This window comes from Callithrix jacchus, chromosome 4 (genome assembly GCF_049354715.1).
Source record: "Callithrix jacchus isolate 240 chromosome 4, calJac240_pri, whole genome shotgun sequence".
Lineage (NCBI taxonomy): Eukaryota > Metazoa > Chordata > Mammalia > Primates > Cebidae > Callithrix > Callithrix jacchus.
Genome location: NC_133505.1, coordinates 40,822,507 through 40,839,486, shown reverse-complemented (window position 1 = coordinate 40,839,486; position 16,980 = coordinate 40,822,507). Strand labels below are relative to the sequence as shown.

The following is a 16,980-nucleotide window of genomic DNA, read 5'->3' as shown; positions in this document are numbered from 1 at the left end:
GGAAAATTTCCCCCACCTAGCAAGACAAGCCAACACTCAATTGCAGGAAATACAGAGAACACCACAAAGATATTCTGCAAGAAGAGCAACCCCAAGGCACATAATCGTCAGATTCAACAGGGTTGAAATAAAGGAGAGAATACTAAAGGCAGCCAGAGAGAAAGGTCGGGTCACCCACAAAGGGAAGCCCATCAGACTCACAGCAGATCTCTCGGCAGAAACACTACAAGCCAGAAGAGAGTGGGGGCCAATATTCAACATTCTTAAAGAAAAGAACTTTCAACCCAGAATTTCATATCCAGCCAAACTTAGCTTCAGAAGTGAAGGAAGAATAAAATCCTTTGTGAACAAGCAAGTACTCAGAGATTTTGTCACCACCAGGCCTGCTTTACAAGAGCTCCTAAAAGAGGCACTACACATAGAAAGGATCAATCAGTACCAGCCATTCCAAAATCACACTGAATGCTAAAGAGCTTCAACATAATGAAGAATCTACAACAACTAACAGGCAAAACAGCCACTTAGCATCAAAATGGCAGTATCAAATTCACACATAACAATATTAACCCTAAATGTAAATGGACTAAATGCACCAATCAAAAGACACAGACTGGCAAATTGGATAAAAATCCAAAACCCATGAGTGTGCTGTATCCAGGAAACCCATCTCACATGCAAGGATACACAAAGGCTCAAAATAAAGGGATGGAGGAAGATTTACCAAGCTAATGGAGAGCAAAAAAAAGCAGGAGTTGCAATTCTCATCTCTGATAAAATAGACTTTAAAGCAACAAAGATCAAAAGAGACAAAGAAGGCCATTACATAATGGTAAAAGGATCGATACAACAAGAAGGGCTAACGATCCTAAACATATATGAACCCAACACAGGAGCACCCAGATACATAAGGCAAGTTCTTAATGACATACAAAAGGACTTAAACTCCCACACAATAATAGTGGGAGACTTTAACACTCCACTGTCAATACTAGACAGATCAACCAGACAGAAAATCAACAAGGATATCCAGGGCTTGAACTCAGACCTGGAGCAAGCAAAGCTGGTGGACATTTACAGAACTCTCCACCCCAAATCCACAGAATACACATTCTTCTCAGCACCACATCACACCTACTCTAAAATTGACCACATAATTGGAAGTAAAGCACTGCTCAACAAATGCAAAACAACTGAAATCATAACAAACAGCCTCTCGGACCATAGTGCAATCAAGTTAGAACTCAGAATTCAGAAACCGACCCAGAACCGCACAGCTTCATGGAAACTGAACAACTGGCTCTTGAATGTTGACTGGGTAAACAACGAAATGAAGGCAGAAATAAAGAAGTTCTTCGAAACCAATGAGAACGAAGACACAACATGCCAGAACCTCTGGGACACATTTAAAGCAGTCTCTAGAGGAAAGTATATAGCAATAAGTGCCCATATGAGGAGAATGGAGAGATCCAAAATTGACACCCTATCATCAAAATTGAAAGAGCTAGAGGAGCAAGATCAACAAAACTCAAAACCCAGCAGAAGACAAGAAATAACTAAGATCAGAGCTGAACTGAAGGAGATTGAGACACGAAAAACCCTTCAAAAAATCAATAAATCCAAGAGCTGGTTTTTTGAAAAGATCAACAAAATAGACAGACCACTAGCCAGATTGATTAAAAATAAAAGAGAGAACAACCAAATAGATGCAATAAAAAATGATAAAGGGGAAATCACCACAGATTCCACAGAAATTCAAACCATCATCAGAGAATATTACAAACAACTATATGCGCATAAACTAGTAAACCTGGAAGAAATGGATAAATTCCTGGAGTCCTGTGTCCTCCCAAGCCTAACCCAGGAGGAAGCTGAAACTATGAATAGACCAATAACAAGGTCTGAAGTTGAGGCAGCAATTAAGAGCCTACCACACAAAAAAAGCCCAGGTCCAGACGGGTTCACAGCCGAATTCTACCAGACACACAAGGAGGAGCTGGTACCATTCCTTCTAAAACTATTTCAAACAATCCAAAAAGAGGGAATCCTTCCCAAATCATTTTATGAGACCAACATCATCCTGATACCAAAACCCGGCAGAGACCCAACGAGAAAAGAAAACTTCAGGCCAATATCCATGATGAACATAGATGCAAAAATCTTCAATAAAATATTGGCAAGCCGATTGCAACAGCAAATCAAAAAACTTATTCATCATGATCAAGTAGGATTCATCCCGGGGAATGCAAGGCTGGTTCAACATACGCAAGTCTATCAACGTAATTCACCACATAAACAGAACCAAAAACAAAAACCACATGATTATCTCAATTGACGCAGAGAAGGCATTTGACAAAATTCAACAGCCCTTTATGCTAAAAACCCTCAATAAACTCGGTATCGATGGAACGTATCTCAAAGTAATAAAAGCTATTTATGACAAACCAACAGCCAATATCATACTGAATGGGCAAAAACTGGAAGCATCCCCTTTGAAATCTGGCACTAGACAAGGATGCCCTCTCTCACCACTCCTATTCAATATAGTACTGGAAGTTCTAGCCAGAGCAATCAGGCAAGAAAAAGAAATAAAAGGTATTCAAATAGGAAAGGTGGAAGCCAAATTGTCTCTATTTGCAGACGACATGATAGTATACCTAGAAGACCCCATTGCCTCAGCCCAAAAACTCCTGAAACTGATAAACAACTTCAGCAAAGTCTCAGGATATAAAATCAATGTGCAAAAATCACAAGCATTCGTCTACACCAATAACAGACTTAAAGAAAGCCAAATCAAGAACGAACTGCCATTCACAATTGCTACAAAAAGAATAAAATACCTTGGAATACAACTCACAAGGAACGTAAGGGACCTCTTCAAGGAGAACTACAAACCACTGCTCAACGAAATCAGAGAGGACACAAACAGATGGAGAAACATTCCATGTTCATGGTTAGGAAGAATTAATATCGTGAAAATGGCTATACTGCCCAAAGTAATTTACAGAATCAACGTTATCCCCATCGAGCTACCATTGACTTTCTTCACAGAACTGGAAAAAACCACCATGAACTTCATATGGAACCAAAAGAGAGCCCGCATAGCCAAGTCAATTCTAAGCAAAAAGAACACAGCGGGGGGCATCACACTACCGGATTTCAAACTATACTACAAGGCTACAGTAATCAAAACAGCATGGTACTGGTACCAAAACAGAGATATAGACCAATGGAACAAAACAGAGGCACCGGAGGCAACACAACATACATACAACTATACAATCTTTGATAAACCTGACAAAAACAAGCAATGGGGCAAGGATTCCATGTTTAACAAATGGTGTTGGGAAAACTGGCTAGCCATGTGCAGAAAGCAGAAACTGGACCCCTTCCTGACACCTTACACTAAAATTAACTCCAGATGGATTAAAGACTTAAACATAAGACCTGGCACCATAAAAGCCCTAGAAGGAAATCTAGGCAAAACTATCCAGGACATAGGAGTAGGCAAGGACTTCATGAACAAAACACCAAAAGCATTGGCAACAAAAGCCAAAATAGACAAATGGGACCTAATGAAACTCCACAGCTTCTGCACGGCAAAAGAAACAGTCACTAGAGTGGATCGGCAACCAACAGAATGGGAAAAAATTTTCGCAGTCTACCCATCTGACAAAGGGCTGATATCCAGAATTTACAAAGAACTCAAACAGATTTACAGGAAAAAAACAAACAAGCCCATTCAAAAGTGGGCAAAGGATATGAACAAATACTTTACGAAAGAAGACATATATGAGGCCAACAATCATATGAAAAAATGCTCATCATCACTGGTCATCAGAGAGATGCAAATCAAAACCACATTGAGATACCATCTCACGCCAGTTAGAATGGCGATCATTAAAAAATCTGGAGACAACAGATGCTGGAGAGGATTTGGAGAAAAAGGAACACTTTTACACTGTTGGTGGGAGTGTAAATTAGTTCAACCATTGTGGAAGACAGTGTGGCAATTCCTCAAGGCCTTAGAAATAGAAATTCCATTTGACCCAGCAATCCCATTACTGGGTATATATCCAAAAGACTATAAATCATTCTACTATAAGGACACATGTACACGAATGTTCATTGCAGCACTGTTTACAATAGCAAAGACCTGGAATCAACCCAAATGCCCATTGATAATAGACTGGATTGGAAAAATGTGGCACATATACACCATGGAATATTATGCAGCAATCAGAAATGATGAGTTCGTGTCGTTTGTAGGGACATGGATGAATCTGGAGAACATCATCCTCAGCAAACTGACACAAGAACAGAAAATGAAACACCACATATTCTCACTCATAGGTGGGTGATGAAAAATGAGAACACATGGACACAGAAAGGGGAGTACTAAACACTGGGGTCTATTGGGGGGAAAAGGGGAGGGCCAGTGGGAGGGGGAGGTGGGGAGGGATAGCCTGGGGAGAAATGCCAAATGTGGGTGAAGGGGAGAAGAAAAGCAAAGCACACTGCCATGTGTGTACCTACGCAACTGTCTTGCATGCTCTGCTCATGTACCCCAAAACCTATAATCCAATAAAAAATTTTAAAAAATAAAAAAATAAAGAAGAATATATACAAGCACAGACTGGGTGCAGTGGCTTACTCTTGTAATCCCAGCACTTTGGGTTGAGGTCAGGAGTTCAAGACCAGCCTTGCCAACATGGTGAAACCCTGTCTCTACTAAAAATACAAAAATTAGCCAGCCATGGTGGCACACGCCTGTAATCTCAGCTATTCGAGAGGTTGAGGCAGGAGAATGTCTTGAATACAGGAGGCAGAAGTTGCAGTGAGCTGAGATTGCACCACTGAACTCCAGCCTGGGTGACAAAAAGAGACTCTGTCTCAAAAAAAAAAAAAAAAAAAAGAATAGAATATATACAAGCACAGAAACAGGGGTCTAGTTTAGACCAAATGCTATTTTGGCTCATGTGGAATGTCATTCTTGGAAAAGAAATTGCCAAAGAGGAATTTTGCTGATTCTCATGTATGTTACTTTGTCTGGCTTGTCCAGCTACACTGATAAACCAAAAAATATAAGTGCCTCTCTTTTTATGTATAATACATTTGGACTGGAGCTACAGGTAATCTTGGGAATGTTTTGCCAGATTTATTTGTTGGTTTCGTTTTCGTTTTTGTTTTTGAGATGGGGTCTCACTCTGTTGCCCAGCTGGAGTGCAGTGACATGATCATGGCTCATTGCAATCTTGACCTACCAGGCTCAAGCAATCTACCCACCTCAGCCTCCCAAAGTGGTGGGATTACAGGTATGAGCCACGATGCCTGGCCTGTTTTTTACATTTAAAGTTGAGGGCAGAGTAGAGTTTTTTTTTGTTTTTGTTTTTTGAGACCAAATTTTGCTCTTGTTGCCCATGCTGGAGTACAGTGGCGCCATCTTGGCTCACTGCAACCTCTCACTCCCGGGTTCAAGCAATTCTCCTTCCTCAGTCTCCCAAGTAGCCAGGATTACAGGTGCCCGCCACCACACCCAGCTAATTTGTGTTTGTTTTTAATAGAGACAGGGTTTCACCATGTTGGCCAGGCTGGTCTTGAACTGTTGACCTCAGGTGATCTGCCTGTCTCAGCCTCCCAAAGTGCTAGGATTACAGGTGTGAGCCACCGTGCTGAGCCTTGAGCTTATTATTTCTTTAAAACAAGGTCTCAAAATCAGATGGTATTGATAATATCAAATTGAGTTCTGAATGTTATTTTCCTGAACTTATTGATTAAATAGAATTGATTGTTGTCAATTTGTTTTTATTCCACTGTGTTTATCTATCACCACATAACAAAATACCCCCAAAGCTTAGTGATTTAAAATAAGAAGAAACATTTGTTAATTTACATAGTTTCTATTAGTCAGGAATTTAGAAGTAGCTTACCTGGGTCATTCTGGCTTGGGTTCTTTCATGGCACTCAGATAATTGGTCCAAGTTGCAGTCATCTGAAGGCTTGACTGGGGCTGGAGGATCCACTTCCAAGATGGCTTACTCTTAGTTTGCTAGGGCTGCTGTAACAAAATGCCACAGACTGGGTGGCTTAAACAACAGAGATTTATCTCCCCACAGTTCTGGAGGCAAGAAGTGTGAGATCAAGGTATCTGCAGGTTGGTTGCTTCTAAGGCCTCTCTCCTTGGCTTGCTTGTAGACAGCCATATCCTCTCTAGGTCTTTTTTTTTTTTTTTTGACAGAGTTTTCTTGCTCTTGTTGCCCAGGCTGGAGTGCAGTGGTGCAGTCTCAGCTCACTGCAACCTCCACCTCCCGGGTTCAAGTGATTCTCCTGCCTCAGCCTCCTGAGTAGCTGGGATTACAGGCATGTGCCACCACACCTGGATAATTTTCATATTTTTAGTAGATACAGGGTATTTCCATGTTGGTCAGGCTGGTCCTGAACTCCTGGCCTCACGTGATCCGCCCACCTTGGCTTCCCAAAGTGCTGGGATTACAGGCATGAACCACTGCACCTGGCCCTCTCTAGATCTTTATATGATCTTCTCTTTGTGTATTTCTGTGTCCACATTTCCTTTTTTTCTTTTTTTTCAAAGCAGGGTTTCACTGTCACCCAGGCTGAAGTATGGTGGTGCAAACATAGCTCACTATAGCCTCAACCTCCTGGGCTTGAACCATCTTCCTGCCTGAGCCTCCAGAATAGTTGGGACTATAGGCATATACCACCACAGCTGGCTGGTTTTGTTTTTTTTGAGACAGAGTTTCACTCAGTCGCCCAGGCTGGAGTGCAGTGGTACGATCTTGGCTCACTACAACCTCTGCCTCCCAGGTTCAAGCAATTTTCCTGCCTCAGCCTCCCAAATAGCTGGGATTACAGGCACCCACTAACATGCCTGACTAATTTTTGTATTTTTAGTAGAGACGGGGTTTCACCATCTTGGCCAGGCTAGTCTTGAATCACCTTGGGTGATCCACCCAACCTCGGCCTCCCAAAGTGCTGGGGTTATAGGTATGAGCCAACACACCTGGTCACCTAATTTTTTTAAAAAGTTTTTGTAGAGATAGGGTCTTGCCATATTGCCCAGGCTCCTCTTATAAGGACACCTGTCATACCAGATTTAGGCCTACATGAAAGACCTCATTTAACCTTAATTACCTTTCTAAAGAGCCTATCTTCAGACACCATCACACTATGAAAGTCTGGGGGCTAGGACTTCAACATAGGAGTTTTGGGAGACACAATTCAACCCATCACACTCACTCAGGGTTGGCATGTTTGTACTGGCTGTTGGCAAGAGGTACCACAGCTCCCTTTAACAAAGGCTCCTTCCCTGGGCCTTTCCAGAGGGTTGTTTGAATAGTCCAAGGACATGGCAGTTGGCTTCCAGCAGAACCAGTCCCAGACTCATCAGATACACATCTCCACATCACACATCAACCAACTTATGACAATCTAAAATTTAAATGCTTTAGCAAATGTTTTAAAATATTATGATCTAAACCATTACATGTACAAGGAAATAACTTCATAAAATATTTTTAATCAGTCATTATCATCAGATAAATACATATATAATATACAATAATGGAAATGAAAAATTTATTGAATAGGCTTAACAAAATTCAGTACTCATTTGTGATTAAATGAATTTAATAAAAACAAATCTTATGATTAAAAAAAAAAGCCTCTTGGATGGGCGTGGCTCACACCTATAATCCCACCACTTTGGGAGGCTGAGACAGGAGGATTGCTTGAGCCCAGGAGTTTGACACCAGCTTGGCAACATGGTGAAACCCCACCTCTACAGAAAATACAAAAATTAATTGGGCATGGTGGAATACACCTGTAGTCCCAGCTACTCAGGAGGCTGAGGTGGGAGGATTGCTTGAGCCCAGGAGGTCGAGGCTACAGTGAGCCAATATTATGCCACCACTACTGCACTCCAGCCTGGGTGACCTAGTGAGACCCTGTCAAAAAACAACAACAACAACCTCTTAGCAAAGCTGTATATAAAAAGAATAAAAGAATATAAAAGGAAAAAGAATAAAACTTCCCTAACCTGAGAAAACCAGTGTAATTCATATTAATGTGAAATATCAGAAGTAATGTCAGTACAGTTAGTTTGAAGACTGAATGCCTGCTGATAACCCTGCTGATTAGGATTGCATTGGAGATCCTCACTACTGCAGTAAGGCAGGAAACTAAGAAATGAGGGTATTAGACAAAATGAGCCAGAATAGCCCTCATTTGTAGACAAAATGATGATTTAAATTCACACAAAGAAATATTTTATTATACACAAATACATCTGTATATAAAAATATTTTTAAAGGCCAGGAAAGATACACCCAAAACTCATGATAGCTGTGGCTTCTGGGGAGAAGGGTAGGAGAATCAGGAGGGGTGCTGGGTCTTGGGTACAGTCCCGCAGATGGTATTACTGTCTGGTTTTATGTGACAAAATGTTCATAATTTTTTTCTGAGTGGCAAAAATACAGTATTTGTTTTATCCTTCAATTTCATCAAATGGGATATTGGGCCTCGGCTGCATGGACCTAGGTAAGATCTTAGGAGAACTGAGGGGTGAAACCCTGTAAGAAGTCAAATAAATTGAGGGCTGATAGGAGGCCATAAGTATGTAATTTGGGAGTGTTGTTGGTGAATGAACTACTATCTAACCAAAAGAAACCTAAATAGGGATTCATTTTTCTCATATCATAAAATATCTTGGCAGAATGCTCCCTTTGAATTATGCACTTTATATGAGGGAATTGTGTAGTATGTGGATTCTAATTATATAGTAGGTGGATTCTATCTCAATGAAGCTGTTGTTATTTAAAAAAAAAAAAAGCCCTGAGATAGGCAGCCCAGGGCAAGTACCTTGTCCCAATGATGTCATCACAAACCTAGGCTCTTCTGTCTTCAAAAAATAGCTCCTGCAGCTCCGGGCATTGAGTGTGAGCTCCAAGCGGGAAGCAATGGGAGGAGCTGGGGCAGTTAGTTACTGTACTCTTTAAATTGGGAAAGCCAAAACTTTCCCACACCCCACCCAGAATGCATCGGCTTTCTTCTCATTGATCAGAAATGCGGGCACCCCTAGCTTCAGGGAGGCTGGGAAACAGTACTTAGCTAAGCGTTTTATATCCCTGTGCAAAAGCTGACTCTGTGAATGAGGAGGACGAGAAGGAGGGCTTTTGGCTAGTTGGCTTACAGTGTCTGCCACATTGAGTATTTACTGTGTGCTGGGCAGTGCCTTAGGTAAGATGGAGCAAAAATGAATCAGAAGAGGAGTCCCATGGAAGACTTGAAGAAAATTGAAAAATTCATTTAGCACAAAATTGTTAAACTCCTACTGTATTTCATGATCAGGACATAATGGGGACAACACAGATGTCTTACAATATACTCAGGAAGACCAACAGATTCAACAAGTTATATCAAATATGTTAAGTCCTATGATGGGAGAATATTGAGTCCTATGGAAGCAAAGAGAAGCCACACTGGAGAAGTATCATAAAAGGCTTCCCAAGTCAAGGAGACCTCAAGAATGAGAGAAAAATATTTTTTAAAAAGGGGGTTGGGGGGGGAATGCTCCAGGGAGTAAGAAATAGCATGATGAAGCTCTGGAGGCAAGAGAGAGTATATGAAGGACTAACTGAGGCTGGATAACTGAAAAAAGTACAGGTGGCTGAAGTGTGGATTATGAGTGGAGCAGAGGAAGGACATGAGGCTAACAGGTGATGTTGTGAAGCCACATGAAAGAGTTTGTATATCTTTTTTTTTTTTTTTTTTTTCCTGAGACAGAGTTTCAGTCTTGTCACCCAGGTGCAGTGGTGTGATCTCAGCTCACTGCAACCTCCGCCTCCCAGGTTCAAGTGATTCTCCTGCCTCAGCCTCCTAAGTAGCTGGGATTACAGGCATGTGCTACCACACCTGGCTAATTTTTGTATTTTTATTAGAGATGGGGTTTCACCATGTTGGTCAGGCTGGTCTCAAACTCCTGGCCTCATGATCTGCCACCTCAGCCTCCCAAAGTGCTGGCATTCCAGCCGGGAGCCACCACACCCAGCCAAGTTTGTGTATCTTGAGGACTAGAAGGTCTTGAAGGATTTTAAGCAGCATTGTTGATGTGATCAAATTTTTAGAACTGGCTCATTAGCAGAAGAGTGGGGACTGGATTGAAGAGGTCAAGGGTGGGCACAGGGTGGCCAGGTAGAAGGTCAGTGCAGTCATCTTGGTTAGAAGTGGTGCCTGACAAGAAAATAGCTCTGAGGATGGATGTAACTGGATACAGTCGAGGGATACTTAGGGAGCAGGCTTTATAGGAACTGGTGACTGGGCATGAGAATGGAGGGAGGAGTAAAAAATGGGGAAGAGTCCAGGCTAACTCCTGGGATTCTGATTTAAATGTATAGCAGTGGTGCTATGTACTATGTCAAGGAGGGGATAATCACAGGCCTAGGGGTAAAGCTGGATTCTGTCTGGGGCATAATGACTTTAAGATGACTTTTAGTCAATGGAATATTTGCATTTAAATCTCAAAACAAGGCTGAGTGCAGTGGCTCACGCCTGTAATCCCAGCACTTTGGGAGGCCGAGGTGGGCGGATCACCTGAGGTCAGGAATTTGAGACCAACCTAACCAACATGGAGAAACCCTGTCTCTACTAAAAATACAGAATTAGCCAGGTGTGATGGCACACACCTGTAATCCCAGCTACTCAGGAGGCTGAGGCAGGAGAATTGCTTAAGCCTGGGAGGCAGGGGTTGCATGAGTCGAGATCGCGCCATTGCACTCCAGTCTAGGTGATAAGAGCAAGATTCTGTCTCCAAAAAAAAAAAAATCTCAAAATAGAGGTGCAGGCTAATGATTTGGAATGATTAGTCTACTAGTCTACATATGATAATTGAAACTCTTTAGAGAAAGAAAAAAAGAGGTCTTCATTTAGAGCACTGAGAAACCATGGCATATAAAGTATGCACCCTGGAATAGGATCTGACAGAAAAGACTGAGGAGCCACCAGAGAAATAGGGGAGAAACCAGGAGAATGTAGAAAATATCTGAAACCAAGGGAAGGATCTAAAGAAGCAGAAGTAGGTATCAAGAAGTCTGGAGGGTGACGATTCCAGAGCTCTTTCAATGGCTCAACGTTGTACCCAAGAAATTCACGTTTTGTATGATTTTCATGCTGAGCAGTTAGCATTGTTTCTGTCCTTAAATGTGTCACCTAATGACCACCTTATGGCTGCTGCACCTCCAGGCATTACATCCCTGTTCAAGGAGGGAAGAAAGGAGAATAATACCAGCTAACTCTTCTCCATCTTTTATCAGGAAGTAGTAATTCTTTCCCAGAAGTCCCCAAGGACATCCTCTTACATCTTACCAGCTAGTACTGGGTCACGTGGTCTCTCTTACTTCCAAAGGAGGCTGAGAGAGTGTTTACTCTTCCAACCTCTGTATTAGGAGGCAGAAGGAAAGGGCTGGAAATAGCCTTATGGTATTTCAACAATATCATCTGCCATGGTGTTCCTTGGGTTTGGGGACTATGACATAACTGGTGGCCATGGTGAGCATCGTTCCAGTGGAATGGTAGAAGTAAGCCAGACCGAAGCGGGACAAGGAGTAGCGGGAAGTGGGCAGTGGAGGCATGGAGCTTTGGAGAGTTTGAAGGATGAGTTACTGAGTTGCTAAGAGAGCCACAAAAAGTTTGCCCAGTGTCAGGAAGAGTCCACCTGAAATTACAGGATGGATGTGAAAGTGGAGCCACTGGGAGCATTTTCATGACTTGTCTTTCCACCCCCACCCATCTGTATGGAGACGGGAGGATGACAAGGCAGGAGCGGTGGAATGGTGGGAGAAAAGGATGTTCAGAGCATGTGTGTGACCTGGAGAGTGTAGTGGGTGAAAGGCTGATGGTGGGGCCAAGCTGGATGAGGAGGAAAGCCACGCCACGTGGGTGATTGTAGGAATAGCCACAAGTTAAACAAGAAAGCGGCTGTATGAAGAAGTTTCAAGGGTAAAGTTGGTGAAAAGGATAAGAGGTTATGCTCAGAGTCTGAAGTGGTAAAGGTTGAGGTCTTGGACAGTAGAACTCCTCATCACAAGGAGTTTATGAGTGATCGTGGTAGGACAGAGGTGCACATCTCTTAGGAGTGAAGGCGTTGTGAAACAGGCTACTGTCAGATGGTCAGTTTAACTACACTGAGTGTTCACTATAGCCATTATTCCTTATGCCTGAACAAGATAGCTATCTATAAGAGTCGTACAAGCAGGCTTTGCTGTCTCCTTCAAGCCTAATGTACAGGGATAAACTTTACATGAAAATTACAAATATCAGAGTCCTCATTGTCCATTCTCATTGTTTTGTTTGTTTGTACCAAAACCATTTACATCCCATAATATCCAATCAGTCTTTTGCTTGGTGGTATAAAATTTTAGGCATTTCCAATTTAAGCCATAAATATTCTAGGTGCAACTTGTTAGGTAACACTTTAAGATCCATTGATACATTTCCCCTAAAATGAAAAATAAATTCTAGGTTGGGTATGGTGGCTGATGCCTGTAATTTGAGCACTTTGGAAGGCGGTGCAGGCAGATCACCTGAGGTCAGGAGTCCGAGACCAGCCTGGCCAAAATGGCGAAACCCCATCTTTACTAATAACACAAAAGTTAGCCAGGCATGGTGGCAGGTGCCTGTAATCCCAGCTATTTGGGAGGCTGAGGCAAGAGAATCACTTGAACTGGGGAAGCAAAGGTTGCAGAGCTGAGATCATGCCATTGCACTCCAACCTGGGTGACAGAGAGAGACACCATCTCAAAAATAAAATAAAGTTCTGAAATTATATTTAAAGCATCATAGCAGGCTAGGTGTGGTGGCTCATGCCTATAATCCCAGCACTTTGGAAGGCTGAGGTGGGCAGATTGTTTGAGCCAAGGAGTTTGAGACTAGTATGATCAATATGGTAAAACCCTATCTCTATAAAAAATACAAAAATATGCTGGGCGTGGAGGCATATACCTATAGTCCCAGCTACCCAGGAGCCAGAGGTGGGCGGATCACTTGAGCCCAAGAGGTCAAGACTACAGTGAGCCATAATCACACCATTGCACTCCAGTCTGAGCGACAGAATGAGATCATGTCAGGCCGGGTGCGGTGGCTCAAGCCTGTAATCCCAGCACTTTGGGAGGCGGAGGCGGGCGGATCACGAGGCCAAGAGATCGAGACCACCCTGGTCAACATGGTGAACCCCATCTCTACTAAAAATACAAAAAATTAGCTGGGCATGGTGGCGCATGCCTGCAATCCCAGCTACTCAGGAGGCTGAGGCAGGAGAATTGCCTGAACCCAGGAGGTGGAGGTTGCGGTGAGCCGAGATGGTGCCATTGCACTCCAGTCTGGGTAACAAGAGTGAAACGCCATCTCAAAAAAAAAAAAAAAGAATGAGACCATGTCTCAAAAAAAAAAAGAAAGAAAAAATCATAGCAGATTATATGTGCAATTTCACATCGACATGATCATTTTATTAATCAACTTTTTTATAGCTATATTTGAATTGACTTGTTTTATTTTAAATTCATCATTTTGCTAGATTTACATTTTACATTTTAGCAAGACATTTTATAAATCTATAGCACTGAAAAGTATCTTTTAATAGGCTAGTGATCCCCATTTTATCGCAACTCTTTATAAATTTCTAGTACTTGAATCACTGCAAATGAAATTCTGATTCACTAAGGATATTTTGGAAATAATAGCAGTGATGCCCTTTACATTGTCTTACAGTCATAGATATTGGTAAAAATGAAAACATCTGGTAGTTAGTGAGTGTTGAATGAAGCAGTTTGCAAGAAGCTTTTGTTATGCAGCAGCTTCTACTGTATGTGTAGCTAACAAATTTGAGGGATAGACAAATCATTAGGTAACTTGTCCAAAGTCATGCTGTGAGTGGCAGGCAAGGATTTGAATGCAGGCAGTGCGGATCCACAGCCTCTGTTCCTGACTGTGATGTTGTGCTGCCAATTTTCACTCATTGCCTCATTTCTGTATTATACCCCCTGGAGCCTCTGGATCATAAGGATTATTCTAATTAATAAAGACAACTCTAAGCTTCCCAAGGATCTTCTGGAACATCTCAGCAGGAGATTATAATACTAAATGAAAGCAGTATGGCATATTTGGTTCTCTTTCACAGTCCAGCCTTATAATTTCCATACCTGAACAAACATTTTTTAGAATACAAATCCTGCTTCTTATCCTGTTTTGTATGGTGACTAAAAATCTGTTTGCATAAAAACACGTGTTCATATAAAAACACGCCAAGTAACTTGTAGTGTATATAGTGGAAATAATTTTTACCCTAAATACACTTTTGATACATTTATCTCTAATAGAAACCAACACTGGGATAAAAGAGGGGAAGTAAAGAACAAAATTCAAGAAAGCCATTTCTAACGTTTATAGTTACTTCCAATTTTTTGCCAACTTAAATCATTTAAGTAGGGAGATCTTTAACTTTATGGGCCTCTCATCTAAAGCTGATGTAATGATATGCAAGTTATCAGATCAAATTATTTGACTAAATTTGCTCAAAATTTGTGATTTCTTTCCCTAACCCCCTCTGAGGTATAGTGTTTCATGTTTATCTCTTAAGTTCTAAAATGAGAGGAACTTGGAAGGGACCCTTTAAGAAAGGCACAGTTAAACTTATTAGAGAAGTGTTAAGAACTCACCCAGAAAGGAAGATGAATGGTGATTTTGTCATTTTTGTGTTAAAGCTGAATTTTGGATGTGATATAGTCCTACCAGCTAGCCTTGAGATGTAAAGGAGGAAGTGATTTCCCTGTAAGGATGAGGAGCTAGCTCGCCCAAAGTGAGCCAATACTAGAGTAAGAAAGCCAACAGTGTAATCTGTGTCTTTGAATCCTCAATCCCTGAACACCAAACTTTCCTCTATTTATTTTAGGATGAAGAGAAAGTTCTGTTCTTGGGATGAATGTATGAATTTGAGAGAAGTTAAGGTAAAATCCTAAAGATGAAAAGAACCTGAGAAGAAGCTTTAACTCTATCTGAGGCCTGAGGACAGTAGTTAAGATTATTTTTAGTTAAGATTGTTTTATTCTCTGTGGGAAGCATTCTGAAGATAATTGTATTTGTTTTTCCTTTATATTCTAAATTAAATTCTCATTTCTTCTGGTTCTGATGTCAGTGTAGAATAGCATATAATTATATTCTCACATTTGAAAGTTCACTCTCACTTTTAAAAGAGCATCTTAAATCATATTCTCCAAAGACAACTTTTTTTTTTTTTGAGACAGTCTTACTCTGTCACCCAGGATAGAGTGTAGTGGCATGATTTCAGCTCCCTGCAACCTCTGCCTCCTGGATTCAAGCGATTCTCCTACCTCAGCCTCCTGAGTAGCTGGGACTATAGGCGTGTGCTGCCGTGCCCAGCTAATTTTTGTACTTTTAGTAGAAACAAGGTTTTACCATGTTAGCCAGGCTGGTCTCAAACTCTTAACCTCAAGTGATCTGCCCACCTCAGCCTCCCAAAATGCTGGGATAACAGGCATGAGCCACCACACCCAAGCCACCAAAAGACAAGTTTTTAAATTACTACATACCATTTCCTTAGATTTGATGCTTAAAGACTTGGATATAATTTTTTTTAAGAAACTTCAATGCATATTTGTTATTTTTCAGTCTCTGAAGAAACTTAATCATCCTAATGTTATTAAATTGAAAGAAGTTATCAGAGAAAATGACCACCTTTATTTCATATTTGAATATATGAAAGAAAACCTCTATCAATTAATGAAAGACAGGTATGTTTTTATTCACTTTCTTCCCTGTTATTCCCTCCATGAGTTCTTTGGATCCTTTAAGTATGTCAATACTTTAAGATATAAGAATTGATTACTCCAAAAGGTAAATTTAAATTAACTAGATCTGTTATCTTTATCAAAGGGTAACATTTAACACTGAAGAAGAACCAGCTGTGACATAGCCAACATTTTTCTGTTGTAAATCCTTAAAAGTCAAGGCCGGTATCTCATATAAATACACATACTATCTATTTATGCTTTTTAAAATACAAACTTATGTATAGTCTAGTACTCAGTAACAAAACTGGCCTTGGGCACTACTGAGAAAATTATTTTCATTGCTCTTCCAAGCATCTTGTGGAGGTTAATGAAAGAATAGAGAAACGAATAAAGTTCCTTTCAAGAAAAGATTTAAGAAACTCATTCATTGGAAGGCACAAGTCAGTGATAATACTTGATGTGTTACCAATTCCAAGGAAATTCACAATTTTTAAATGTGTGGGCAGAATCTGTAAAGGGTCTTCTGCCCTGAGCTTGGGGAGATAATGTTTTTGGTGGTTGTTCTGGTCACATCTGGGGGATAAACAGCCATTTTGCCTGCTTTTAAAGTGAGAAATGTTCAGTAGTTTTGAACTATTTAAAATAAATAACATCAGTGGTAAAATAGGTTGGTAATTATAGCATATAATATATATTTAGACTGTGCCTCTAAAAAATTTTAAAGGTAAAATTTTAAAAATGAATAATTTTTTTTTTTAATTTTTTATTGGATTTTAGGTTTTGGGGTACATGAGCAGAGCATGCAAGACAGTTGCGTAGGTACACACATGGCAGTGTGCTTTGCTTTTCTTCTCCCCTTCACCCACATTTGGCATTTCTCCCCAGGCTATCCCTCCCCACCTCCCCCTCCCACTGGCCCTCCCCTTTTCCCCCCAATAGACCCCAATGTTTAGTACTCCCCTTTCTGTGTCCATGTGTTCTCATTTTTTTAGCTGGGCGTGGTGGTGCGCATCTGTAGTCCCAGCTGCTTGGGAGGCTGAGGCAGGAGAATTGCTTTAACCCGGGAAGCAGAGGTTGCAGTGAGTGGAGTTCGCGCCACTGCACTCCAGCCTGGCGCCTGGCGACAGAACGAGACTCTGTCTCAAAAAAAAAAAAAGAATAATTT

At 41.1% G+C, this 16,980-nt stretch overlaps 1 protein-coding gene and 2 pseudogenes across 5 annotated transcripts in view; 1 reads left to right on the top strand and 2 right to left on the bottom strand.

Annotated features, from left to right (window-relative positions):
* Positions 1-16,980, top strand: part of LOC100394960 (serine/threonine-protein kinase MAK-like) — a 50,476-nt pseudogene that overhangs the window by 8,823 nt on the left and 24,673 nt on the right. The window contains exons 3-4 of the transcript XR_013534095.1: positions 14,957-15,011; positions 15,694-15,815. The product of XR_013534095.1 is annotated as a serine/threonine-protein kinase MAK-like (transcript). The remainder of the gene's footprint in view (positions 1-14,956; positions 15,012-15,693; positions 15,816-16,980) is intronic.
* The window catches only part of LOC100395327 (transmembrane protein 14C), a 59,425-nt gene continuing 58,990 nt past the window's right edge, over positions 16,546-16,980 (bottom strand). For all 3 annotated transcript variants that reach the window (XR_013534151.1, XR_013534149.1, XR_013534148.1), the window contains one exon: positions 16,546-16,951. The gene's annotated coding sequence lies outside the window, so the exon portion shown is untranslated. The remainder of the gene's footprint in view (positions 16,952-16,980) is intronic.
* The window catches only part of LOC144582116 (C-terminal-binding protein 1 pseudogene), a 42,173-nt pseudogene continuing 41,738 nt past the window's right edge, over positions 16,546-16,980 (bottom strand). The window contains exon 3 of the transcript XR_013534096.1: positions 16,546-16,955. The product of XR_013534096.1 is annotated as a C-terminal-binding protein 1 pseudogene (transcript). The remainder of the gene's footprint in view (positions 16,956-16,980) is intronic.